Here is a 22,914-nt window from a genome sequence, read left to right on the forward strand (position 1 = left end):
CACTGTCATTTCTAGCCAATAGCATTGGTGTCATTTCTCAATTGTGTTATCACATCGAGCCTGCAGTGGTAGTCAGAAAACCTATGTCTACCTCTTAAAGATTTGTACTTGTCAGTCAGGGTTTTTACTGCTGCTCCTTGAAGGCACAGATATAACCTCCCATGCTTTACACTGCATCTCTCCTCAAATAGAGAACATCTATGAGAAGGGGCTTTAGCTGCATTGCCTGAATGATACCCTACGTCTACTTAAAGGGGTACTCCGGTTGAAAACATTTTTTTTAAATCAACTGGTGCCAGAAAGTTATACAGATTTTTTAATTACTTCTATAAAAAAAAATCTTAATCCTTCCAGTACTTATTAGTGGCTGTATACTACAGAGGAAATGCTTTTCTTCTTTTTGGAATTCTCTTCTGTCACGACCACAGCGCTCTCTGCTGACCTCTGCTGTCCATTCTAGGAACTGTCAAAAGCAGGAAGGATTTACATTTTTTTAATCAAAGTAATTTAAAAATCTAACAATACAATAAGAAAAGGTAGCATGCACTCACTGCAGGTAGACTGCTGCAATCCCGAGGTCCGGGATCACTACGGCATGGACGGAGACGGTAAGGGGCGCTCGGACCTCGTGCTTGCAGCAGTCTACCCGCGGTGAGTGCACGCTACCTTTTCTTATTGTATTGTTTAATACTTTATCTAGTGTGTGCACCCCGCAGGTGCTGCATATACAATACATCGGGTCCGGACGCTGCCGGTGATTACCAGCGGTATCGTATATTTGCATGTTTAGCATGTATGGTGTGCTCTCTCCTCCTCATGCGGTTTATAATTTAAAAATCTGTTTAACTTTCTGGCACCAGTTGATTTAAAAAAAAAAGTTTTCCAACGGAGTACCCCTTAAAGCTATTATAAGAAACCAAAAATGACCATCTTTAAAAAACATGCAAAACAAAACACACACATATTTTTTTTTACATTACTCTGTTGAGAGATGTTTGTTTTATTTGTCTGTATGTGTCACTACCAAGTGGTAGTGATGGGAATTGCAGCCTGTTTGTTGTATTAAATTTGTAGCAGGAAAAAAATCGGAAACCTTAAAGGGGTACTCCGCCCCAAGACTCTGGGCTCGGTGGCTGTGGTCGTGACGTCACACCACTCCCTCTCCATTCATGTCTATGGGAGGTGGCATGACAAGTGCCCACAGTCATCGCACCCCCTCCCGTATACATGAATGGAGGTGTGTGGCGTGACATCACTACCGTGGCTGCCCAAACCTGGCGTCATTAACATAAATGTTCAGAACGCAGTGGTTTCCGGCCCAGAGATCCCCGGTAGTTAGTGGATAGGATGTCTAGGGGTGGAGTACCCCTTGAGCTAAATTTGCAGAATGGTAAGGGGATCTCTAGCTTTATCTGTTGAAGACTAAGGCTATGTCAACATGGCGGAATGTCCGGATAGGTGCCGGTGCTAGTACCAATTCATTTCCGAGCGAATTTCGAAGTATTCACATGTCAGTTTTTTTTCTGCGGAGGCTGGAATCGGAATTTCTATAGCAGATGTTTTCGCTGTGGAAATTCCGACATGTGAACGAGGCCTTAGAGGTGGGTATGGCATTTAACATTGTTTTTTGGACATGTTTTGACGCTTTTTTTTTTTCCTGGAAGGTAGTGTATCCTATTGATGATTATTATGCACAATTTTATTTTTTTGTATTCGTTTTTGCGATTTTTGTCATTTTTACTCATAGAGGAGTCATGGCTTAGTGAGTGTGTGTGTGTGTGTGTAAATAGATTCATTGCATTTGTCACCTGCTTAAATTATTATTACTATTTTTTTTCTCGCAAAAAAAACTAATTGCGCAAGTATAGTTTCATTCTTTAGGTTGCGTAGGAAGTTCCCTATTGCACATCCTTTTCAAAAAGTAAGCTAATTTTATTATGTTGCGTGCGCAAATGCCTAAATCAGACACAAACCACCACCAGAAAGACTGTAAAAATAAAAATAAAAAAATGGCGCAGAATTTTGCGCAAATAATTAAGGGGGGCTTAAGGGTACCTAATTGCTTCTATTTGCCTAATGTTTCTCATAATGTTGCTTCCACTCCTTACACCAGTGTTTTCCAACAAGGGTGCCTCCAGCAGTTGCAAAACTACAACTCCCAGCATGCCTGGACAGCCGAAGGCTGGGAGTTTTAGTTTTGCAACAGCTGTAGGAACCCTAGTTTGGAAACACTGCCTTAAAGGGGTATTCCAGGAAAATTATTTTTTTATATATAAACTGGCTCCAGAAAGTTAAACAGATTTGTAAATTACTTCTATTAAAAAATCTTAATCTTTTCATTACTTATGAGCTTCTGAAGTTAAGGTTGTTTTTTTCTGTCTAAGTGTTCTCTGTTGACAAGTGTCTCGGGAACCGCCCAGTTTAGACACTTGTCATCAGAGAGGACTTAGACAGAAAAGAACAACCGTATCTTCAGAAGCTCATAAGTACTGAAAGGATTAAGATTTTTTTTTATAGAAGTAATTTACAAATCTGTTTAACTTTCTGGAGCCAGTTGGTATGTAAAAAAAAGTTTTTTTCCTGATAACCCCTTTAAAGGGGGTACTCTGGTGGAAAACATTTTATTAATATTTTATTATTTTTTTTTTTTTAAATCAACAACTGGTGCCAGAAAGTTAAACGGATTTGTAAATTACTTCTATTAAAAAAAAATCTTTATCCTTCCAGCACTTTTTAGCAACTGTATGCTACAGAGGAAATTCTTTTCTTTTCGAATTTTATGTCTTGTCCACAGTGCTCACTGATACCTGATGCCCATATCAGGAACTGTCCAGAGAAGGAGAAAATCCCCATATCAAACCTAAGTTGCCCTGAACAGTTCTTGACACGGACAGAGGTGTCTGCAGAGAGCACTGTGGACAAGACAAAAAAGAAATTCAAAAAGCAAAGATCTTCTGTCAAGACCACAGTGCTCTCTGCTGACCTCTGCTGTTCATTCTAGGAACTGTCCAGAGCAGGAGAAAATCCCCATAGCAAACACATGCTACTCTGGACAGTTCCTAAAATGGACAGCAGAGGTCAGCAGAGAGCACTGTGATCATGACAGAAGAGAAATCCAAAAAGAAAAGCATTTCCTCTGTAGCATACAGCTGCTAATAGGTACTGGAAGGATAAAGATTTTTTAATAGAAGTAAATTACAAATCTGTTCAACTTTCTGGCTCCAGTTGATAAAAAAAAATAAAAAATAAGTTTTCCACCGGAGTACCTCTTTGAGCAATTCATTTGGCCCATGTTACAAGTAATAAACTACAGGATCCAGTGAGAGCTTTTATATAGACAATACACTTATATCCAATGCATTGTAAATCCTTTCATAGTGTTTCTATGCAGTTTACCGCCATGTATTTTACAGCACAATTCTCGGGGAAGCATTATAGTTGTCTATAGTTTATTTTTGTAAAGCAGCAATCTTCAACATACAGCTCTCTGAAACTATCCTAGAGTCCTAGAGAGCCAGGGGTTGGTGTATTGGTCTATTATTGCAGTGATCATGGGTTAATGCATATTACATCTCTATTAATACCCCTTGGTCATATCAATCCAAAGTAGTGTTGAGCATGAATATTCATAATGCAAATTTTTATCGCAAATATCGGCATTCGCAATTTCGCGAATATTTATAATACAGTGCTATATATTGATAATGCCGAATATTCTTTTTTTTGTTTGTTTTTTCACGTGCAAATTTTTGAGCACATTTTCCATGTGAAAATGGAAAAAAAGTGAATGAACATAGCGAATATGTGAATTTCGCGAATATAGGACGAATAATCGTCAATATATTTGAGAAATATCGCAAATTCGAATATGGCCCCTGCTTCTCGCGACTAGTTTTAAGAATTAGAGCTGACTATATATATATATATATATATATATATATATATATATATATATATGTATTATTGTATGTACGCTCTATCAACAGCAAAGACTTGATACAGATACAAAATACATTGTATCTACTATATGGAATAAAGCAATAATGACAGCTCACCCAGCTCAACTTCCACACCTCTGCTCGGACCTGCCGGTCTCGGCTTCACTGCAAAGAGATACTAGGAAGAAAACGTCCAGCATCCTGGTTAGAGTTAATACAGTGTTTTCTTTATTAGATGAGTCGCAAACACACAATAAAACCTCTGACGCATTTCAAGCGTGAAACGTGTCAGCTGTTTTATCGTGTGTTTGCGACTCATCCAATAAAGAAAACCCTGTTTTTACTCCAACCTGGATGCTGGACGTTTTCTTTCTAGTATATACATACACTGCTCAAAAAAATAAAGGGAACACTAAGATAACACATCCTAGATCTGAATGATTGAACTAATCATATGAAATACTTTCGTCATTACATAGTTGAATGGGCTGACAACAAAATCACTCAAAAATTATCAATGGGAATCAAATTTATCAACCCATGGAGGTCTGGATATGGAGTCACACTCAAAATGAAAGTGGAAAACCACAATACAGGCTGATCCAACTTGAATGTAATGTCCTTACCACTAGAGTGAAAGCACCGCCAGCATTAAAAAGTGACCAAAACATCAGCCAGGAAGCATAGGAACTGGGAAGTGGTCTGTGGTCACCATCTGCAGAACCACTCCTTTATTGGGGATGTCTTGCTAATTGCCTATAATTTCCACCTGTTGTCTGTTCCATTTGCACAACAGCATGTGAAATTGATTGTCAATCAGTGTTGCTTCCTGAGTGGACAGAGTGATTTCACAGAAGTGTGATTGACTTGGAGTTACATTGTGTTGTTTAAGTGTTCCCTTAATTTTTTTGAGAAGTATATATACTGCCTAGGGACATGCTGATGTATGGTAGTTTAGTGCATTCCTTGTTCATGCAGTATAGACCAGGACATGCAGTTGCATCCAGTGTAATGCAGGCAGGTGGTCATACTGTGCAGAGGACAGGCAGTGTACACAGAATTTATGCAGTTCTATTATACAAATCCAGGACATGCAATTGTTGCATATACAATGTATAGTGCAGGCAAGTATTCTCTATAGGGGTACATGCTATCATGTCTAATGCAGTCATCAGGCACAGAGTGCAGTGCAGTAGAGTCATGCAGTTACTTATAGTGAATTGCAGTACTAAGCATTATATCCGGCTATACTGTACAGTACAGTATATGGCGCAGTACAATTTTAAGGCCCTTTTGCTATGCGGACAGCGACATGCTGATATGTGTAATGCAGTGCAGTGTTCAGGACCTTCTAGATAGAATGCATCCACACACTATTCTCATAGAAGTCAGGGGCCATCAATGGTCTGCGGTGAAGTGCAGTCATGAACATGATATATATATATATATATAATGCAGTGTAACCCTCAGAATACAGAGTAGTCATGAACATGATATATATATATATATATATATATATATATATATATATATATATATATATAATGCAGTGTAACCCTCAGAATACAGAGCAGTCATGAACATGATAATATGATCATATACAGTGCAGCATAATCCTCAGGCACTTCTACTGTTTAGAGTACAGTGCGGTACATGATCATATACAGTACATGGTGCAGTGGTACCTTCTGGTATAAATGCTGCGGAATCTGTTGGCGCTATATAAACAGCATTATTATTCTACTGTACAGGGAGTCAGGGACATGATAATATACTGTATGATACAGCGCAATCCTCTGGTATTTCTGTTCTGTATAATGCAGCGCAATCCTCTGGCATGTCTATTGCATGCATAGAGTGCAGAGCAGTCAGAGACGTGCAGAGTAATAACATGCAGTTATGCTGATATATGATGCAGTGTAAGTCGCAGGCAGTACAGGCAGTAGTGTGCAGTCATGCTGTTATATATGATGCATTGAATTCCCCAACTTGTCTACTGTACAGGTGGAGTCAGGGACATGCTGATATTCTGTATGATGCAGTACAATCCTCTGGCACTTCTATTGCATGCATGGAGTACAGAGCAGTCAGAGACATGCTGCGTAACAACATGGAGTCATGCTGTTATATATAATACATTGTATTCCCCAATATGTGTACTACACAGGCAAAGTACAGTGCATTACTTATTCATTTCTATACCGTGCAGGGATATATATATATATATATATATATATATATATATATATATATATATATATATATATTACACATACCGCTAAAGTGTTTTGCACTTTGCACTTAGTTGTATGTATAGTGATAAAGTGCAGTCCTCAAGCCTGTCTAGAGTACAGGGGAAGATGCTGCCATGTTATGCTCTGTATGGACCAGAGGAATCCTCAAGCACTACTATAATATAGACAGAATGCGGAGCAGTCAGGAGCATGCTGTATACTAGGGTGCAATCTTCATGCACTCTTATATTACAAGCAGAGTGCAGAGCAGTCAGGAGCATGCTGTATACTAGGGTGCAATCTTCATGCACTCTTATATTACAAGCAGAGTGCAGAGCAGTCAGGAGCATGCTGTATACTAGGGTACAATCTTCATGCACTCTTATATTACAAGCAGAGTGCAGAGCAGTCAGGAGCATGCTGTATACTAGGGTGCAATCTTCATGCACTCTTATATTACAAGCAGAGTGCAGAGCAGTCAGGAGCATGCTGTATACTAGGGTGCAATCTTCATGCACTCTTATATTACAAGCAGAGTGCAGAGCAGTCAGGAGCATGCTGTATACTAGGGTGCAATCTTCATGCACTCTTATATTACAAGCAGAGTGCAGAGCAGTCAGGAGCATGCTGTATACTAGGGTGCAATCTTCATGCACTCTTATATTACAAGCAGAGTGCAGAGCAGTCAGGAGCATGCTGTATACTAGGGTGCAATCTTCATGCACTCTTATATTACAAGCAGAGTGCAGGGCAGGCAGGAACATGCAGTTATATTGTTGTGCTGTTCATTGTCAGACATGCTCTTAGATACAACTGTATAGAGTGCAGAACACAGCGATAATATAATACAATTGTAAACAATGCTCACTTATTGCAGTCACATGCAGTTATATGTATAACATGGCTCTGTAGTATTCAGTGCGCCCATAGTAACGGAGGAGTGGGGCAACGACGAGGAGGATGTACGCCGGCCGGCATGGTAAGTCACCAGCACCAGCTGGCAGCACGTCCTCTTCAGTGCTCCGACCACCACTCCTCCAGTCCTGGGACCTACTGCTAGGAGCGGTGGTCAGAACACTGAAGTGGGGCAGTACACAGGCATACAGCCTCAGCCATACACTGCATGTGGCTGAAGGCTATATGTTTGTGGGGGAACTATACTGCACCTAATGTGGGGAACTATACTGCACCTAATGTGGGGAACTAAACTGCACCTAATGTACTGCACCTAATGTGGGGAATTATACTGCACCTAATGTGGGGGAACTGTACTGCACCTAAAGTGGGGGACCTGTACTGCACCTAATGTGGGGGAACTGTACCGCACCTAATGTGGGGGAACTGTACTGAACCTAATGTGGGGGAACTGTACTGCACCTAATGTGGGGGAACTGTACTGCACCTAATGTGGGGGAACTATACTGCACCTAATGTGTGGGAACTGTACGGCACCTAATGTGGGGTAACTATACTGCACCTAATGTGGGGGAACTATACTGCACCTAATGTGGAGGAACTATACTGCACCTAATGTGGGGGAACTATACTGCACCTAATGTGGGGGAACTATACTGCACTTAATATGGGGGAACTGTACTGCACCTAAGGTGGGGGAACTGTACTGCACCTAATGTGGGAGAGCTGTACTGCACCTAATGTGGGGGAACTATACTGCCAACCTAATGTAGGGGGAACTATACTGCCAACCTAATGTGGGGGAACTATGCTGCCAACCTAATGTGGGGGAACTGTACTGCCAACCTTATGTGTGGGGACCTATATGAGTGCATGTCTGTTTATGTATGTGTGCATGCAAGCAAGAGAGTATTTGTGTGTGTGTGTGTGATATACACGCACGTGGTGTGAGTTTGTGCTTTAGGGTGCACACCTTAATGCAATGGGCTGCGCACGCCTATGGTGCTGTATACTGTATGTGCAGCACAATGTAGTCAGGGATATGCTGCTATATCTATTTACTGTATGTGCAGCACCATCCAATAAGGGACATGCAGATGTTTCTATTACAATATGATCTTGCAGACAACTATGTACACAATTCAATGCAGTCAGGAACATGCTCTTATATATTGTGCAATACAATCTTTGGGCAAATGCAATCTGGTGCACTGCAATCTGCTATAAACATACATAAATGGGGATAAGTGCTGCAGCACTTTTATTCTTTCATCATGCCTATGAACATACTGTAGTGCTGTCCAATCCACTACCACATACAGTGCTGTCCAATCCTGTAATAAACATAGTGCAGTGCAAACCTCTATTAAGCATGCTGTATTGCAACCCAACCTGTGGCTCTCCACTGGTTGCAAGACTACAACTCTCATCATGCCCTGACAACCAAATAATCTCATCTCATGATAGGAGTTGTAGTTTAGAAACAGCTGTAGTTGCCCTTTGGTTGTCAGGGCATGATGAATGTTGTAATTTTGCAACAGCTGGAGCACCGCGGGTTGGAGAACACTATTGTTCATAGTGCTGCAGTGCATTTGGGAACATGCTGCTATCTATGGTGCACCCAGTACTATGATCTCAAGGGACTATGTGCACCACAATACATCCCTTACCCAGGCAATGATGCTGCATGCACTGGTGTGCAGTCGGGCATATAGAGCAATCCTGTTGTGCAAGGTGCAGTGCAGACGGGGACATGCTTTTATGCATAGGGAAATGTAACATACAGGCAAGTACTCCATGAAAAGTGCAGAGTAGACTTGGTTCCAATTGGATCCAATAGCCAATTTGAACTCGTACAGGAGTGGGGACACCTATCAAAACAGGAGTCCCTGCTCCTAAAAGTGCCAAGTTATACACTGTATAACTGCTCATTTAACATTCCCTGAATGCCTGGAGGATTCCCTTAAATTGCTTATTGGACTTGAATTGGATCCAATAGCCAATTTGAACTTGTACAGGAGTGGGGACACATATCAAAACACGAGTTCCTGCTCCTAAAGGTGCCAAGCTGTACACTCTATGTATTGATGCTTAGTCAACATTCCCAGAGTGCCTGTAACATTCACTCAGATTGGCCACTAGATTTGATTTGAATTTGTAAAGGAGCGGGGACACCTATCAAAACAAGAGTCTCTGCTCCTGGAGGTGCATAGCTGGACATTGTATGCTTTGCTGCTCAGTTAACATTCCTAGAGTACATGAAGCAGTCAATGAAGTAAGCAACAATGTAAAGATATAAATATATATATATATATATATATATATATATATATAAAATATATATATATATATATATATATATATATATATATATATATATATATATATATATTGAACACCTATTACTAAGTGGCCTGACACACTTGCTGAAGTTGATGCCCTGTGCCCGACAGAGCCAATAAGAGCACAGTGTATGCTTGGCTGCTCAGTGTTTGGAGCAATTTACTCTGGCCTTTGACAGGAGTCCCTGCTCCCTAATACGATTCAGCTCAGGTAAATCTAACACAATTCTAATTCCCACAAAAGAGACTTTATTTGTAAAATTTGTGACAAATTGATTCTCTCCTCTCTTGTCCCTACTCACTAGTCAGTGATGATTGGTCAGACTGCGTAGAAACACGCCCCATGTCAATTTATTTGTACATTGCCAGGAGTAATAACAGAGGAATAGCTTAAAGCAGAGTTATAAGAAACAATAATATAGCATTGTTTTTTTGTGGGCAACGTATCTACCAAGATTCAGAACTGTACAGAAGCAAAGCTGACAAACAGATGAAGGTACCACCACCCGGCAAGGGTTAATTCTAATTTAATTAATCCCCGTCCCGGGTAATAATGATGTTATGGAATCACAAGCTTTTATCTGGCATTAAAACCCTCAGAACGAGCCATCAAATGAAAACAGAAACAATATAGATAGTCAATGATTTGAACTCATTTTCCCAGTGACCTTTAAGATTTATGGAAATGTGCCCTTTTCTTCCTGAATGCTAGACAAATGTATACTCTTACCGTGTCTCTCAGCCCCTGACTCTCCTTCCTAGCAATGTAATTCAGTTCTGCCTGGAGAACGTGGCAGCCATTTTGCATGCAAAGGCCTCCAGATGGGCACAGCATCCTATGTTTAGTGCATATTTGAGACTTTTTGTGCCAAGTCGTAAGCTCGTATCAAAGTTAGTATCACAAGTCGTAACCTCGTATCAAAGCTAGTATCACAAGTCGTAACCTCGTATCAAAGCTAGTATCACAAGTCGTAACCTCGTATCAAAGCTAGTATCACCAGTCGTAACCTCGTATCAAAGCTAGTATCACCAGTCGTAACCTCGTATCAAAGCTAGTATCACAAGTCGTAAGCTCATATCAAAGCTAGTATCACCAGTCGTAACCTCGTATCAAAGCTAGTATCACCAGTCGTAACCTCGTATCAAAGCTAGTATCACAAGTCGTAAGCTCATATCAAAGCTAGTATCACCAGTCGTAACCTCGTATCAAAGCTAGTATCACCAGTCATAACCTCGTATCAAAGCTAGTATCACAAGTCGTAAGCTCATATCAAAGCTAGTATCACCAGTCGTAACCTCGTATCAAAGCTAGTATCACCAGTCATAAGCTCGTGTCAAAGCTAGTATCACCAGTCATAAGCTCGTATCAAAGCTAGTATCACAAGTCGTGCTAGGGCCTTCCTCCTTCAATGACCAGTGTCCGGTCTTCCTACCTAAACGTAGGAAAAAAAACCTTCAGGAGAATGGGGAAGCTGAGTGGCACACGCAATGCGTGCCACCCAGCTTTCCCAGTATCCTGAAGCCGCAGCAGTGATAGGCAGCTCGTCCTCCCTACATTCCTCACTGCCATACTATCCCTGCAGTTGATTTCTATCCTCCTCTTACCCTTCTCTCAGCCCGCAATAAATCTTCTCTGCACCTGCCTGCGGGACAATGAAATCATACTTAACCATGATGTTGGTCCAGTGGTAGAATGTTTAAAACTTCTGGCCAATCTCTGCATAGACTTGCACGGACTTCTGGTACACACTGTTTGCGTGTCTCCGCCTCTTTCATAGGGATGAATGGAGGGGACGTGTTTTGAGACCAGCTGACGTGCTGGGTTTGAAATACGATCTAGCAGAGCCAGGGCCCCCTACCAGAGATCTAGGACCCCCCGCAATCAGGCACTTATCCCCTATCCTGCAGATACGCTATACATTTCTTACTGCTGGACATCTCCTTTAACCAAAATATCTCCAGCAGTTTGGAAGTTATGCTGAAACATACATATACACATCCATCGATTTTATATATCTTTATATTTATATACTGACAGATCATATATCCAGGAGGTTTACAAGTTAACAAAGAAGGTGTTATGGGGCTAGATGTGGATCCTCTAACCTGTGTGGCTGAGGGCTCGAACCATATCGGGGAGCGGAGTCTAAGGTGCCGCTGGTCTTCACCAGAGTCCGCCGCAAGGCAAGATGGGCTTGCTGCGGCATGCGACACTCAGGTCACTACCCCCGACATGGCTCGACCACACAGATAGCTGGGCAAGGCGAGGTACCGAAGGATAAGGCAGGAGCGAAGTCAAACGTAGCAGAAGGTCAAGGCAGGCAGCAAAGGTGCAAAGTCAAGTAACGTAGCGGGAAGGTCTGGACATCCCAGCCCCGCCGACAGCAGGGGAAAAGTGCTCGTGGCCGGTGCAATCCTTAACAGAAGGATAACAATCAGCACGAGCCACAGTGAGAATCTGGGGTACCCATAGACTTCCCTGTGCCCTGTGAGTATAGGACATATGTGCAGATGGTCTGGACCTCTCACACTGATATCTATGTGACCGTGTATTTTCCGCTGGGTGTTCCCCAGCTCCGGTCCTATCTCGTGTGTCCGCCATCTGCTCCATCACTAAATACTGACTTTACATTCATTTAAAACATCAGTATGCAGATGAATGAAATGCTGACTCGTCATTTCTTCTCTGATCCAGGTGGATCCCATATAAGCAGATGGTAAACTACCTGACTTCATATTTTGCTGCAGGGTGTACAGCTTGACATATTAATCTAGACTTAAAATGAACAGTCCTGGAACCGGGAGGAGCTTTACTGATATTTGTTAATAGTTCACTGAACCTTAACTGTGGTATATGGGAGAATGAAGCAGATGAAAGTCAAATATAGGAATATACAGCAATGAGGATGATGATGATGATAATAATAATAATAATAATAATAATAATAATTTTGAAATCAATTAATAACAAATATATCTATCTATCTCACATCTATCTATCTATCTCATATCTATCTATCTATCTATCTCGTATCTATCTATCTCATATCTATCTATCTATCTATCTATCTCACATCTATCTATCTATCTATCTATCTAACTCACATCTATCTATCTCATATCTATCTATCTCATATTTATCTATCTATCTATCTATCTATCTATCTATCTATCTATCTCACATCTATCTATCTAATATATATCTATCTATTCATCTATCTATCTATCTCATATCTATCTATCTATCTCATATCTATCTATCTATCTATCTCACATCTATCTATCTCATAACTATCTATCTCATATCTATCTATCTCATATTTATCTCATATCTATCTATCTATCTAATATCTATCTATCTCATATCTATCTATCTCATATCTATCTATCTATCTCCTATCTATCTATCTATCTATCTATCTATCTATCTCACATCTATCTATCTCATATCTAACTATCTATCTATCTCATATCTATCTATAGATCTATCTATCTCACATCTATCTATCTCATATCTATCTATCTCATATCTATCTATCTCATATTTATCTCATATCTATCTGTCTATCTATCTATCTAATATCTATCTATCTATCTATTTATTTATCTATCTATCTATCTATCTATCTCATATCTATCTCATCTATCTATCTCATATCTATCTGTCTATCTATCTAATATCTATCTATCTATCTATCTATCTATCTATCTATTTATTTATCTATCTATCTATCTATCTATCTATCTCATATCTATCTCATCTATCTATCTCATATCTATCTGTCTATCTATCTATCTCATATCTATCTATCTAATATCTATCTATTTATCTATCTATCGCATATCTATCTATCTATCTATCTATCCTATCTATCTCATATCTATCTATCTATCTCATATCTATCTATCTAGCAACAGGAGAATACAGCAGCACACTGCTAGCACAAAGATATAGATAAAACATGAGTATATAGATAAAACATGAAAAGCTATACAGCTGTAGTGCAACAAATGAAAATATGAAATTATGAAATTATGAAACAGTGAGGTACTTAGCTTGCAAATTTTGAGGCCAAATAGCTTGGACCGTCCCACCACGGTAAGGTGACCTCATTGGGACGGACCCTACACTGTGAATATGCCTCTGTGTGAACAGTTCAGCAGGCATTGCAGGATCTGAAACATCCAAGGCACCTTGTATACACCTGATAGAGGTGGGTGGGGTGCAAGAGCCAACATGGAGGTAGCCACTCCCCCGTACGTGTAATACAACCAAAGAATAAGTTGGCCAGCACTATTGATTCCAAACTATTATATGGACCTGGCTTACAGGTTTGGAATCAATAGTGCTGGCCAACTTATTCTTTGGTTGTATTACACATATGGGGGAGTGGTTACCTCCATGTTGGCTCTTGCACCCCACCCACCTCTATCAGGTGTATATAATGTGATTTGGATGTTTCAGATCCTGCAATGCCTGCTGATCTGTTCACACAGTCCCAATGAGATCACCTTACCGTGGTGGGGCGGTCCAAGCTATTTGGCCGCCAAATTTCAAGCTAAGTACCTCACTGTTTCATAATTTAATAATTTCATATTTTCATTTGTTGCACTACAGCTGTATAGCTTTTCATGTTTTATCTATATACTCATGTTTTATCTATATCTTTGTGCTAGCAGTGTGCTGCTGTATTCTCCTGTTGCTGTATATTTAGCCCAGCAGCCTGCACCTGTAAGCCAGGTCTATATAATAGTTTGTAATCAATAGTGCTGGCCAACTTATTCTTTGGTTCTATCTATCTCTCTATCTATCTAATATCTATCTATCTATCTATCTATTTATCTATCTATCTCATATCTATCTATCTATCTAGACAAAGAATAAGTCAGCCAGCACTTTAGTTGATACCAAACTATTATATGGACCTGGCCTACAGGTGCACGCTACTAGGCTAGATATACAGCAACAGAAGAATGCAGCAGCACACTGCCAGCACAAGGATATAGGTGCAACATGAATATGCAGTTAAAACATGGAGAGCTATACAGCTATGGTGTAATAGATGCAAATGTGAAGCTATGAAATAGTGAGGCACTAAGCTCGCAAATTTGTCTCCGCCGGCGGTCAAATAGCTTGGACCGTCCCACCGCGATAAGGTGGCCTCATTGGGACGGACCCTACACTGTGAATATGCCTCTGTGTGAACAGTTCAGTAAGCATGGCAGGGTCTGGAACATCCAAGACACCTTATATACACACCTGATAGAGGTGGGTGGGGTGCAAGGCCAACATGGAGGTAGCCACTCCCCCGTATGTGCAATACAGGCAGGTGTGTATATAAGGTGTCTAGGATGTTCCAGACCCTGCCATGCTTACTGAACTGTTCACACAGAGGCATATTCACAGTGTAGGGTCCGTCCCAATGAGGCCACCTTATCGCGGTGGGACGGTCCAAGCTATTTGACCGCCGGCGGAGACAAATTTGCGAGCTTAGTGCCTCACTATTTCATAGCTTCACATTTGCATCTATTACACCATAGCTGTATAGCTCTCCATGTTTTAACTGCATATTCATGTTGCACCTATATCCTTGTGCTGGCAGTGTGCTGCTGCATTCTTCTGTTGCTGTATATCTAGCCTAGTAGCGTGCACCTGTAGGCCAGGTCCATATAATAGTTTGGTATCAACTAAAGTGCTGGCTGACTTATTCTTTGTCTGTATTGCACATACGGGGGAGTGGCTACCTCCATGTTGGCCTTGCACCCCACCCACCTCTATCAGGTGTGTATATAAGGTGTCTTGGATGTTCCAGATCCTGCCATGCTTACTGAACTGTTCACACAGAGGCATATTCACAGTGTAGGGTCCGTCCCAATGAGGCCACCTTATCGCGGTGGGACGGTCCAAGCTATTTGACCGCCGGCGGAGACAAATTTGCGAGCTTAGTGCCTCACTATTTCATAGCTTCACATTTGCATCTATTACACCATAGCTGTATAGCTCTCCATGTTTTAACTGCATATTCATGTTTCACCTATATCCTTGTGCTGGCAGTGTGCTGCTGCATTCTTCTGTTGCTGTATATCTATCTATCTATCTCATATCTATCTATCTATCTATCTATCTATCACATATCTATCTATCGCATATCTATCTATCGATCTATTCTTGTTGGAGGACATAGAATAAATAGTAAATTTAGTTACTGGAAATTATTTCTTCTCTGTAATAACATTTATGTTCTAGCTTTTCTTTGCCTTTTCTTATTTCCTTTTTCCCTTATTCCTCTTAGAACTTTGGGCTTTTACAAAAAGAAACATCAGTTTAGAGATTCAGATCCTTCTACCGTATGTCAGAGTAAATGTCATAGCATCCCGGTGTGTCACAGTGACCACTGCTCTGAGTGACAAGTAATGTCCTCCCTGAGGGTCTCCTCTGAGATTCAGCACCACAGGTCCTGGACAGCTCCCTTCAATTGGCTCTACTTCCATTGGGAGCTTTTCCATTGAGGGATCCCCAACCTTTGGCTCTCCAGCTGTTGCAAAAATACAACTCCCATCATGCCCTGACAGCCGAATGCTGTCAGGGCATGATGGGAGTTGTAGTTTTGCAACAGCTGGAGAGCCAAAGGTTGGGGAACATTGACCTATCTTTTGGGGGTGTCAAAATATGTGTTGACTCACTACTGCCCCCTAGGCAAGCACACATTCTCTGAAGATGCCTTAAACCGTTCATTGCTTTTGGTAAAAGCACCAGCCGCAGTAAATGGAGAAGCGGCAATTATCGTCTTATTTGTTTGTTTGCTCTTTACCGCTCCCTTGGGTGAAGCCTGCCGCTGACTGACAGCTGTTTTATAAGAAATAATTGTTTTGACTGATGATTCCTTAAGTCTCCTACAGCGAACGGAATTATCACTGTTCTTTTATTGTGATTATTTCTACTAATATCAATTTCGACTTTGTTAATCACCTGCGCATTTTTAATGTAGTTTTTCTTTTTTTTTTTTTTAAGCAGGGGGGTATTTGGTTTCTTGGCTGCAGTTATGTGCAGGTGGCGGAGAAGTTTGAAAGGGAACCTGTCATCACTTTCATGCTGCCCGATGCACCAGCCATCGGTTGCGGTCCCTGACAAGTTCTCTTAACTCTTGTGGAACTTAGGAGAGATCTATTAGCCAAGGCAGGGCAGGCAGAAGCCATTGGGAATAAAATGCATCAAATATGCACAGAATACTGTACATGTGAATAGACGCTAAAGGATTTTTTTCTAGATTTTTCATTGCTAGCCTATCCTCCTTATCGGTGGGGGTTTGACATATCCTCCTTATCGGTGGGGGTTTGACATATTCTCCTGATCGGTGGGGGTTTGACATATCCTCCTTATCGGTGGGGGTTTGACATATCCTCCTTATCGGTGGGGGTTTGACATATCCTCCTTATCGGTGGGGGTTTGACATATTCTCCTGATCGGTGGGGGTTTGACATATCCTCCTTATCGGTGGGGGTTTGACATATCCTCCTTATCGGTGGGGGTTTGACATATTCTCCTGATCGGTGGGGGTTTGACATATCCTCCTTATCGGTGGGGGTTTGACATATCCTCCTTATCGGTGGGGGTTTGACATATTCTCCTGAGTGGTGAGGTTCTGACATATCCTCCTGATCTTTGGGGGTCTGACATATCCTCCTGATCGGTGGGGGTCTGACATATCCTCCTGATCGGTGTGGGTCTAACATATACTCCTGATCGGTGGGGGTCTGACATATCCTCCTGATCGGTGTGGGTCTAACATATACTCCTGATCGGTGGGGGTCTGACATATTCTCCTGATCGGTGGGGGTCTGACATATCCTCCTGATCGGTGGGGGTCTGACATATGTTCCTGATCGGTAGGGGTCTGACATATCCTCCTGATTGGTGGGGGTCTGACATGTCCTCCTGATCGGTGGGGGTCTAACATATACTCCTGATTGGTGGGGGTCTGACATATCCTCCTGATAGGTGGGGGTCTGACATATGTTCCTGATCGGTAGGGGTCTGACATATCCTCCTGATTGGTGGGGGTCTGACATGTCCTCCTGATCGGTGGGGGTCTAACATATACTCCTGATTGGTGGGGGTCTGACATATCCTCCTGATAAGTGGGGGTCTGACATATGTTCCTGATCGGTAGGGGTCTGACATATCCTCCTGATAGGTGGGGGTCTGACATATACTCCTGATTGTTGGGGGTCTGACATATCCTCCTGATTGTTGGTGGTCTGACATATCCTCCTGATCGGTGGGGGTCTGACAGATCCTCCTGATCGGTGGTGGTCTGACATATCCTCCTGATCGGTAGGGGTCTAACATATCCTCCTGATATCTGGGAGTCCAACTTATCCTTCGGGGGCGCACTCTTATCCGAAGACAATGCTATTTGATTAGCCAGGAAGGATTCCTAGCAGCTCACCGCTCCCCCCCCCCTTTCTCTATCTCTGTGAATTGTGAGACCAGTCACATCCCATACAAGCCGAAATACTGAAGGGAGAGGCTGGTGTCAAATTGCAGTAGGTAATATGCGCAGATTAAGAACGCGGCTCTTCCCTCCCGTCTCCCACCTCTGTTTCTTAGACGAGAACTTATTACAGCATTAGAAAGTGTGATCGCCCTCCCCCTAGCCTGGCGCCATTAATAGCCTACTAAAGGTGGTGTTATTTACAGCCGCAAGACGTTCTAAATAATCATAGGCGGTTGATGAAGTCACATTATTTATGTCTGTAATATGAAAATAAATATGAAATAGGATCGGTGTGGGCATTTATATAAAACAACCGAGGAGAAGAAGAAGAACGGAGCACAGAGGAGCAAGATACACAGGCGACCTATAGGAGCCAAGTGTTATTATCCTGTATTTATAAGGGTTGTACCTCACTCTTTATATTTACTCAGTGTAGTATCATCTGCTCAGATTGATGCTTCTCTATATACAAGGTCACTAATAAATATATTAAAAAGATTAGGACCCAGCACTGCCCCGTTAGTTTTTTTAGTTTCCTTGTTATATATTTTTCAAAAAAATTTTTTAACCCCAATGGTACTGTTTAGCGGCGGTCAATGAACAACTAAGGCTTCTTTCACACTACATAATTACTCCGTTTTCGAAGTTCCGTCAGAAAATCGGCAGTTACAAAATCCTATACGCCCGTTAGAAAATCCCATTATAGTGTATGGGATTTTTCTAATAGCCGTTTTAACCCTTTATTGCCCGTTATTAATTCTTGAACTATTTCTCCCGTTACTATCTTCCGTCACAAAATAATGTCTGTTATTAATAACGGGCTATAACGGGTTAAAACGGCTATTAGACTATAATGGGATTTTCTAACAGCCGTATAGGATTATGTAACTGCCGTTTTACTGCCGATTTTCTGATGGAACGTTGAAAACTGAGTAATTATGTAGTGTGAAAGGGGTCTTAAAGAGAATATCCAGGAATAAAAAAAAAAGAGATAATATCTTCCAAAAACAGTACCACCCCTGTCTTCAGGTGTTGTTTGGTATTACAACTTGGCTCCATTAACTTCAATGAAGCTGATCTGCAGTACCACACATAACCTGTGGACAAGGGTGGTTCTGTTTTTGGAAGAAGTTAGCAGTTTTTTTTATTCCTGGATAACAGGCCATAGAGAAAAAGGGGAATATGAAGGAGAACAGTGACTGTGCATGTTGGTGCTGTTCACACCAGAATACCAGGTACATGACTTGCACCATGCTTATTTTGACATATTTTTAAACACCTTAGCGCCTCAGCCTTAACAAAAAGGGAGTGGCTTATCAGGAAATGGGAGTGGCTTCACTGAAATGGGGCTTGACCCATGCACCAAAATGAGCACTACAATTTTGGTTCACAATTCTAGCACAAAATAAGCCAACTAAGAACTGGTCTAAGCTTAGACTAGACACTGCAAACATAGACTAGACCAGCCTTCAGCTGTCCGGCATGCTGGGAATCTTAGTTTCACAACAGCTGGAGACACCCTTATTGGGAAACACTGTCTTAGGGCATGATGGTTGCTGTAGCTTTGGTAGCATTGACCAATAACACCTATTCTTTAGTTTACTCAAAGTCCATTTACTGTAGAAGGGGAAGGCCATTGGTCTTTGTAATGCCACCTTAATTTGGAGTAGGGTCGGGTGGTGGACACATGGGGGAAGGGGCACAGAGTGATGTAGGGGGGGAAGGCATTGCCCCTCTGCTCCCCCACCCTAGCGACGCCATTGCCTAAACATTCTTAAAAAAATACTTGGAAATATATTGGCGCATTTCTAGACTGTATGTTTTTTAGCAGTAGGCAATATTAGTAAATTCACCCCAATGTTGTTCTTTTTTTTCATAGGACAACCCAATGTGATGTATGAGAGGGTATAGCTAGAAAAGATATGGAATGAAGACATCTCTAGATGCCTCTTGCCACCCCAGGACAGTACTCAAAATGGGTCATTCCAGCACAATGTGCACAGATGCATCGGCGGAACAATATTCGCTTTGGCGCTGAAGCACAATCCATCTAACAAGAATCAAATTACATGTTAAGTGGCTACATACATAGCAATTTACATGTTCTTACTGATTGCTTCCAAATTATATGTGAAGCAAGCGGCGAGCACGCTAACAAAACAGCCGCAACGCGCAGAAAAAACGCCAATGCCTCTGACACGATAACACTTCAGCTGAGGTGACAGCAACCACAATAATTACCATGTGATTCATAGACTTCATCTCGTAATTACACAGCTTTTAGAAAACGCTATGCCTTGTCATTACCGGCAATGGGGAAAAACATGAAAATAAATGAAATACCAAAACATTCTTCTAACTCGGCAAACGTCGCCGCGCATTTGTTTAGACGAAATGGAGACGATGCAATATGTTATTGTGTATTTTCTCCAGGAAATGTCTTTTTATCCTCATTTCCCCCCATGTAATGCATCTCGCAGTATTTTCCGAAATACTAAAAACTTTGTGTTTATAGCAAATTAATGTGACTACAGAGGCGAACAGTGCTGTGTAGAAGTATTCACCCCCCTCCCAGGTATACTGTACCTTGTTACTTACTGGAATCATTTCTGATTTACAAGTAAAAAAAGATAAAGAAAAAGAAATATTGTTAAAGATTTTTTTTTTACTCCGAGTGGAATTCTGCTTGCGCATTTGCAAAGTCGTTGCCGCTCGGAATCAGCGCCTATTTCATGAGAAAATATTCACCGGAAGAAAAAACAACAAATGCTGATAGAATGAACATATTCATTCTTTCAGCGGAATATGGATTTCAAAATTTTGGTGGTGGAAATTCCACAGTGTGAACTGTGCAGTGGAATCCAATGGAAATCAATGGGCGGCTGCTGCAAGCAGAAGTGGACCAGAATTTCCTCTTGTAAATTCTGGGTGGAAATTCTACAGTGTGAACTGTGCAGTGGAATCCAATGGAAACCAATGGGCGGCTGCTGCAAGCAGAACTGGACCAAAAATTTCCTCTTGTAAATTCTGGGTGGAAATTCTACAGTGTTAACAAGTCTTTACTGCTTAAGTGAAGAGACACCAATTTGTGAGGTATTCTTCACCATGAGAAGCTTGAAGGGACAAAGTTATTGGAGGGTAGTGATGAGCGGCATTGCCCATAATAGAATTTGCAATATTTTGAGACTATATAGATGAAAATTCGTCTTATATTTGCGAATTTTGCGTATTCGTTATATTTGCATATTCGAGGAAGAAAACAGTGAAGGGGTCGGCAACTTTACTATTGGTTGTTAGGGATGTTGTTGATAACCTCTGACAAGTGTATTTGCATCATTCTAATTGTCCCACAAGTGAAAAGAAGGAATATACGAATATACGGAAAAAAGTAAATATTCGTAATTTCGAATATATAGGGAATATATTCGCAATATTTGCGGTATTCACGATAAAAATTTGAAATGCGAGTATTCGCGCCCAACACTATTGGAGGGTGCATAGTAGCAGTCACACAGAAGCTCTAAAGCCTGAGCAGGCTGGGAGTTGTAATTTTGCAACAGCTGGAGGTTCACAGTTTAAAGACCACTGCCCCATTGCCCCATGCGATGTATGAAAATGTGTATTCTTAAAGAAGTACTCCAGTTTAGGAAAATGTATCCCCTATCCAAAGGAAAAGGAAAAAGTGTTTATTTGGGGGGGGGGGGGGGGTCTGACCACTGGGACCCCCTGCGATCTCCTGCATGGCTCTCTGGCTCTTCTTGTGCACAGAGTAGGGGGGGGGGGGTCGGCATGCGCCTTCCATGCATGTCTATGAGAGAGCCAGAGATACACGAGTACAGAGCTTGTGTATCTTTGGCTCTCCTATAGAAATACATGGAAGGCTCATGCCGACCCTCCGCTCTGTGCACGCGGAGAGCTGTGCACGGGGGGATGTAGATAGGAAGGATGTAGTGCCTAGTATAGCTGTCATCTTTATGCATTTTTTTTTTAAATCAGTTTTATATCTAGTAGAAAAATATCATTCAAAGATTAAAGGGGTACTCTGGTTTAAAATGTATCCCCATCCAAAGTCTAGGGGATAAGTATCTGATCGCGGAGGGTCTGACTGCTGGGACCCCCTGCGATCAGACACACATCCCCTATACTTTGGATAGGGGATACATTTTCCTAAACCGGAGTACCCCTTTAATCTTTTAAAGATATTTTTCTACCAGACGTAAAGCTGATTTTAAAAAGTGCATAAACATTTTAAAATCTACATCCCTCTAATAACATAAATTGTCGCACATTGCGGTATCTGTGGTTTTCTTCCCTCACTTGTAACATTGTAATTAATTCCCCCGTCCGACCGCATTGCCGGCAGATAGCAGTGGACGGTGTCCTCCTCCGATAAACACAGTTTATTTACCGCTCATGTAATAAGATAAATGTCACTTCTAATCCTGGATGTGCTCGCTCTCCGGCACCGCAATTGATCCGTTTTATGTAGCAGCGGATTGTTACATTTGTTGCAAATTGCGAGGGGGATAACTAAGTAAGGGTGCGTTCACACGGCCGTTAGTCCCCGTTTTTTTAATCCCCATTTCGGTTCCGTTCTTGCAGGCTGTAAACGAGTTAAAAACTTTGTTTTTTTTCAAATCCCATTCATGTCAATGTGATTTTTTTACAATCCATTTACATCCGTTTGTACCCGTCGGCACTCACTTTTTTGACGGCAGAAAAAATGTCACATGCAGTTTTCTTTCTTCGCTCAAAAAAACGAAAGAAAAAATGGATACAGTACATTTAACATTGAAGTCATTCGGTTTTTTTTTTCAATCCGTATTTTTGATCCGTTTTTACTTCTGAGCATTTTTTTGGGGGGTATATTAACTGTACAATAACGGAACCAAATGGATAACATCAGTTTGCATCCATTATTGTCCGTTTTTTTTTTTTTTTCACTGTGTGAATGCAGCCTAAGCATGTTTATGGTCATCTGGTCGAC

At 41.4% G+C, this 22,914-nt stretch overlaps 1 protein-coding gene and 1 long non-coding RNA gene across 18 annotated transcripts in view; one reads left to right on the forward strand and one right to left on the reverse strand.

Annotated features, from left to right (window-relative positions):
* CELF4 (CUGBP Elav-like family member 4) overlaps nucleotides 1–22,914 on the reverse strand; it is a 1,140,249-nt gene that overhangs the window by 753,580 nt on the left and 363,755 nt on the right. The window lies entirely within an intron of this gene.
* Nucleotides 1–22,914, forward strand: part of LOC130293815 (uncharacterized) — a 56,313-nt gene that overhangs the window by 7,995 nt on the left and 25,404 nt on the right. The window lies entirely within an intron of this gene.

This window comes from Hyla sarda, chromosome 1, assembly GCF_029499605.1.
Source record: "Hyla sarda isolate aHylSar1 chromosome 1, aHylSar1.hap1, whole genome shotgun sequence".
NCBI lineage: Eukaryota > Metazoa > Chordata > Amphibia > Anura > Hylidae > Hyla > Hyla sarda.